Here is a 6,730-nt window from a genome sequence, read left to right on the forward strand (position 1 = left end):
TTCGGCAGCTTGGAGGCTCCCGGCGGGGCTGAGGCAGGCGTCCTCGGCCCACTCCGGGGCTTGGCTGCGGGCGCGCAGCCCCCGGCGTCGCCCCCACCTCCCCTCCTCGAAGGCAGCCGGCACGTCCAGCAGAGCGCTCGGAAAGCTACGGATGGACGTGGTGGTTTTGTGAGAGCAGCAGCTCCAGCTGAGGCAGTAATTTTTGCACGTGATTCACATGCGTCTTGCCTGTCAACCTCTTTGTGGCTTTCAAGAACTGAAAAAAAAAAACCCATGTAAATGTGACTTTTGCCAGGCCCATGAACCACGTGAGGCTTTACTAACGCTGACTAGCGGGGAACGAGGACTTGGGGAGCCTCGTAGGTTATGCTGCTTCTTATATTTTCCAGTCCAGCGTTTGCTTTTTTAGTAACAGCAGCAGCTTAGCTCCTGTGAGCTTTACATCTGCTATGACCCTCTCCAGAAGTGCTACCCAAAAAGACGGGATGTGTCTAAACGGCTGGCTCACACTGTCTGCATGCAGTATCTTCTGCTTATTCTTGCTGTGCAAAAAGATCGTTTCTCCAATCAAAAATAAGCTTAAGTGTTGAAGGTGTTCTCCAGGGCCACTGCCAGTACCACTGGCTCGGTGCCTACGATTTCACAGGGTTACGCTCTATTCCAATAGCCGACCTGCTGAAAATACTGCTTTTGCACAAAACCCAGGGCAGAACTCAGTCCGCCCGGGTGTTTTTGCAGTAAACGGCTGAGCACTCTCTGCTACGGCTCTCCAGCTCCGCAGCCGCCCATCTCAGCCTGGTTTGCCTATGGGAAGATCAAATCTGCCAATGTCAAACGTATAATGAAGGGCAAGATTTATAACTTCTACTGTTTATTTGCAGACCTTTTCTTTTTCCTTATTGTAGTGGAAATGAGATTAGTTGGACGTAATTTGCCCTTGTTGAATCTTAACTGGTTGTTTACAAATAATTTTTTATATCAGCAAATCCTTCGGTTTGAACTAAATTTGGTTTCTTTTCTCAAAACTTTTGCGGACATTTATAAAACGGTTTATTTAATTGGCTAAGGAAAACTCCTCTCACTTTGCATAGGTTGAAGTGAAGACCTCTGCAGAGCCACACACTTCAGCAGAGGTGAGAGATTGGAAATCTAAGCTGCATTGCAGGGCATCGCTGTGCTGCACCAGGAGGAAGATCGGACTATCTAGCTGAGCGATTCTAAGAGGTTTAGTACAACCAAGACAAAATTAAGAGCCAAGTCCTACACTTAAGGACCAACAGTAGGAACACACTCTTACTCTGTTAGCAAGCAAGTCATCTGGTGAGAATACCAAAGGCGTAGAGCAACATGGTTATATGGGTGTAATTACTGCACGTTTTGAGTGCCAGTAGTGATTACTGTTACTAAAAGCTATGATAAGATTTTTGACAGGATGCCTTGGAAATTGGTGTGCCTTTTCTTAAAGTCCTTAGGTGGTCGAGGAATAGAGCGCTTAGGCGAAGAGCCCGCTGGAAGAGCTTGCCTTACCCAGCCTCACCAAACGAGTACAAGCATATTGCCGTTCCCGATGCACATGCCAGGGTTGAACGTACAGGGAGGAGGAAGAACTACTGATGACTGTAGCAAACGTTAGCGCTAGAATAAAAGAATGTAAGTCAGGAAAAACCTGTGGGCTGTTGCAAGCACTCTCAACTGAAGCAGGTATTGCAGAATTGTGCAGAGCAAAAGTGTCAGTGATCAGTCTTATAAACCACTGCAGTAATAAGGTGACGAAAGGTGTAACAGCAACTGTTGTATCCATCTCCCATGCTTGCACGAATCAGCTCACCATGGTCTTGGTGGTTCACGATCACTATAGCACCACTGTGAAGGGTGAAAAGGGAGTTTTATGGAGAAGTTACAGCAAAAATGAGCCCTGAACGGAGAGGCACTGGGAGATGTTATATATTTGGAGTATGTAAAAGTAGGTTCCAACCCTGAAGCTTAGAGGCTTTATTTATTTATTTATTTATTTTTTAAGATACAGCACAGAGTGACTTGTCTTAGTTTGCATAAGAAATTAGTGAACTTTGGTTTCCCACATATTGATTAGACYCATGCTGTGGCCTTTGGCCTGTTTTTAATGCTCAATCTTAGCTTGTTCTCAGAGAACTCAGCAACCTCTTCCATCGCAAAACTGAACGACCACTATTATCACCGTTGTATATCTGGACAAATGAAGCAGAGGAAAGTTAAAGGCAGAGTTCCAAAAGCAACATTTTATGCTGGTATATTAGTAGCTCTGACTTCGAAAGACTATAGCGCATATCCACGTCTTACGACGGCTGGGGCTGTTACTGGACTTGAAATCACCTCAAGGCGGGAGGAAGAGCAAACACAACGGTGCATTCTCGCTGGTCAGAGGGCTCACGAGCGAACTTTGCTGCTCTGCAGCCGTCCGTCAGCAGCGGTGCCCGTACGTGGGCTCCTGCCTCRGGGCTCGAGCACCGGCCCCAGTTGCCCGCTCTGTGGCAGCAGCGAAGCGCAGCGCGGGCACGAGCCCTGGCCAGGGACCGGCTCTTCTGGTGCCTCCTCCAGCCTTCTCCTTCCGGGATTTTACCTCTAACTTTGCAGCTGCTTCCTTTTATTGCAGGTAATATTTTTTGTGCATGCTCGGACTGCTGAGTGGGTTGCCTATTACCCCAGGACATGTAACTCTTAATTCACTACTATGTTTTCATTCTACTACTTTTTATGAGGGTCAAGGAATACAGCAACACACTGAGAAAATAGCACAGCGCTGGACGTACCCAACAGTTCAGCGTGGCAACGTGAGGCCCCGTACCCCAGCAAACAGCATGATCAAAGGCACTGATGTGTGTGGTTGTGTTTCATGGCAGAGAGAGTAATAGATATTTTTAGCAACTAGTAGAAGGTAAGGAAGTAGTTTCTCTGATTTTCGAATTCCTTTTTGTTTGCTTTCTTACAGTAACTTTCACATCACTCCTCCCATAATTAAATCAGGGAGTCAGTTTGTGGCACAGGCTTGGCAGGGAGCTGCTGCGCCTTCGGGTGCTTGCAAGTCAGTGTGCAAGTCGAGACCTACCAGATCCAAAGCGAGCAATGTGTGTCCCCGTTTAGCAACGAATACCCACTCTGAAATCCCCTCAGGACAAAGCTGGTTGCCCGCCAGAGCCGCTCTGGATGCCACCGCTCTCCRGGGCACAAAGTGAAGGCCCCCGCTGTGGCCAGAGCTGCTCCGGCCTCCTGGCGTGCGGGGCCAGGGCGTGCTAGCTTRCACACTGCAAGATCCCAAATTATCAAAAATGATCCGTTCCGGAGCACGAGAATTGTTTGCAGTGCATAGGAGACTGGGAGGTCTCTGCCTGTTGCTTTTTTGTTTCGGAAGCCCCCTCAACACRACCAGAAAAGCAGCGGTTATTCCCACACTCTTCCTGCCTCGCGCGTCTGCCCTGCACAAGCAAGCTGCTGGCTCAGGAGTAGGCGACATGAGGCCCTTAATCCGCTTTACTCTTCCACACTGAACTTGCATAATCCACATGAGAGCCAGGCCAGATCTAGCTATTTATAATCGAGGAAATTCCTGGCGTGCTGTATGCGCTGCCCCGGATGGGGCTTCCCAAAGCGCAGGAGCGTGCTCTTTGCCATCCTCCCTCGGGTAGCCGGTTTTCGGACTAGTAGCACTACGGGTTGTCTACGTAAGACGTGGTGGCGTGATCCATTTTAAGCRTACGCCTTGCCTCAGGTATACCTACCACCCTGAGGCCAGCTAGTCGCGCCAAAATGATTGAATGCTGATATTCTGTGAAGTAATTCAGAATATGGAAATCACACGTTCTGGAGCGGACATCGCTGTGGGTCCACAATAGTTTGCTCCTCCTCTRGGGAATTTCGGTGGTGGTGTTGCATGATATTGCTAACCTGTTGCATTTCTTAGCATTTTCTGGAGGCTTTAAGGCTTTAAGGCCAGACAGAAGATGGTACGGTATTTTCCAAAATAATATAATAATAATAATAAAAGGACACAAATAAGAAGTGATGTTTTACCAGTCAAATCATTCCAGCACTTTAAAAATACTGTATCACCTCGCGGGAGTGTTTACGGTTATCTGCACGTCCCGGGAAGGGGTTCTGTTCTCTGCAGAAGCTGCCGGGAAGCCCAGACTCTCCCAGCTGGGGTCGCAGGTAGCACTGGGAACAGAAAACCCCGCACGGCAGCTCGGCCGGCAGGAGCGGGGAATCGGCTGCGATTCTCGCCTCCGCGCCGGCGCGGGGCGGCCTCCGGAGAGGGACCGTCGCGGTGCCCCGGGGTGGGGGGGAAGACACCCCGGAGGACAGGCGGGAAGCGGCGGGGACCCCGCGGTCCGAAGGGGCTGAGCTCGGCCGCGGCTCCCYGCTCGAGGGCCGCACTTCCTCAGGCCCAGTTTCGAGACGGCGTCCAGGCGGGCCGCGAGAGCTGCTGCTGCTTTGCAGGCGCGTGGGGAGAGGCGGCTCGGCCCCGCGAACCCGGCTGTGGTCGCGTCCGTGCGGCGCCGGCAGAGCAGCTCACGATGTGCGGTTGTGCGGGCTCGAAGCGGTGCCTTACGGTTTCGGCATGTAACTTGGGCACGTGGTGTCCTTGGCATCTCCYTCTCCTCTCCTGGCCAGGGGGTCACTCGGTGACGGGGCGGGCAGCGCCGTAAGAGCCCCGCGGCGCTTCCCCTACCGCTGCTCGGGCTGCCGCCGCTGCGAGGTTTGCTGGCCGAGCGAGCCGCGAGCCTGCTGCCGCGGGGCGCCCCTTCGGGCGGCACAGCACACGTTTACGTAGAAACGGGATTCTGCATTTTTACACAGCCGGCTCCTGCTCCTGCCAAAAAAATGGTGYGAGAAACCTGCTCAGCAGTTTGGTCTTGGAGCTGCGTGGTGGAGGAGAGGGGACCYTGCCGCTGTGGCTGCGTGAGGCTTTTGGGATCTGCTCTGAGTTACGCAAAGTAGATTTCCCCCAAACACAATTATCTGTCTGGACACATTCACGGGGTTTAACTCTGAACACGTGCAAGATGAGTCTGAAACAGCGCTGTGCAAACAGGATACTCTTTCTTTATATAAAACATCAGCTGTTGGGTCACATCTCTTCCTCTGGAATCAGCAGCTGGAAAACATTAGCTGAGTCACAAGGAGCGAGAGCTCTGAGAAGCCGCCCGACCCGAGCGACACGCAGGATGCTGCCTCCAAAGCCACGAGGAAAACCCCCGGGCTGGAGCCTGCTCTGCCCGGAAAGGCGCGTTAAGGGATCAGGCTGGTGCCTTGCGCCTGCTCGGGCAGCGCTGACCGTGCCTTTTGCTTGGGTTTTTTTTGTTTGTTTGTTTGTTTTTCGCTTTTTTAAGCAGCCCTGATTTCGCACTTATGCTGCTTCCTGAGATAATTTCCAGCAGCCTAYACAGCGCTCGGAGCCGCGGCCGTGGCCCGGGAGGCAGACGGCGGCTCGACGCTCCGACCGCGCTCACCGAGCTGCCAGCGCGCGTCGGCGCGGGCACCGGGGGTTGTCGCTGTGCCGGTAGGCTACCCGAGGATTTTAGGGTACGTTTATGTCGCAGGCAGACGACGAATGCGGGCTGCATTCTCGGCTGCATCCTGGAGTGTGCAGCGCCGGACGCCTTTTCTCCGGGCAGACGCAAACCGCGGTTTTTAACTTTACCTGACTCCCTTGCATGACGCCGAAGGTTGCTGAAGGCTCCCACAGAGAGCAGCTCGGGACCTGTCAGCCGTCCCTCACCCACCCGCCGTCTCGCGCCCGCCCGGCCTCGTGCCGCTGGGCGCGCGCCGTTCCCGGAGCGGGACGCCCGTGCAGGACGTCTTCCTCCAGCTGCAGCCCTGCCAGCGCCGAGCAGAGCTGATCTATGCCTTCTCTTGCCTCTCTGGCTATACTCCAGGTTATTCCAGTGTCATGTCCGCTTTTTTTCCCTCACAAGAACGTGAAGGTGTCGAGACAGAGCTGGGCTCATTAGCGCTGCTTCAGCTGGCTTCTGGGGTTTGAACCTGTCTGGGTTAGCGAGTTCTTATTTTGCAGTGCAGCTTTAACACTGGGAGGGGGCCTGGGGGGGCTTCCCTTTCTGTTCGTTTCTGTGAATAAACCTGCCTAGTTGTACGGGTTTTACAGCCACACAGAGACACATTAGCTAACTTCCACTGGATAATCTCCTCTTCACCAGTGCCTCTTGATGTCCTCGGCGGTGTAACTCCGAGCTATAAGCGTWAACATTTTCTTCATTTGATAATTAACCATGGCTCTTTTCAGTATTAGAATTTAACTGGTAATGCAAGCAGTTCTGATCTTTTTCGCCAAAATTTTTTAATGCTGAATGCCAACAATAACTAGTTTCTAACTGCATAGTTTAAAATGCTTTGTGAAAAAACAGGTACCAATTATTACTATTCCTATTTTGCAGGTATCAGCTTTGATTCCTTTTTTATTTGATTTGCTGAGAGACAAAAAAAAAAAAAAGATTTACCAGCTCTTCCGTGATACTTTAGGAGAAGGTTTGCAAGTTAGAACCAAGGTTTTCTGAACTGATCTACTTGACTGCAATGCCTTAAAAAATACCGTCACTAGCCTTTCTGTTGCACAAATAATTATTTAACAAGCTTGGTGAAAGGGGTAGGGAGAACATCATGGTTTTACTGCAGCAGCTAGCTGTGAGACACATCCGCTGCCTTTTTTTTTCAATTATTTTGATTGGTTTTTCACCTA

The sequence above is a fragment of the Rhea americana genome, unplaced genomic scaffold, assembly GCF_003343005.1.
Source record: "Rhea americana isolate MKP2758 unplaced genomic scaffold, rheAme1 scaffold_22, whole genome shotgun sequence".
Classification (NCBI taxonomy): Eukaryota; Metazoa; Chordata; class Aves; order Rheiformes; family Rheidae; genus Rhea; species Rhea americana.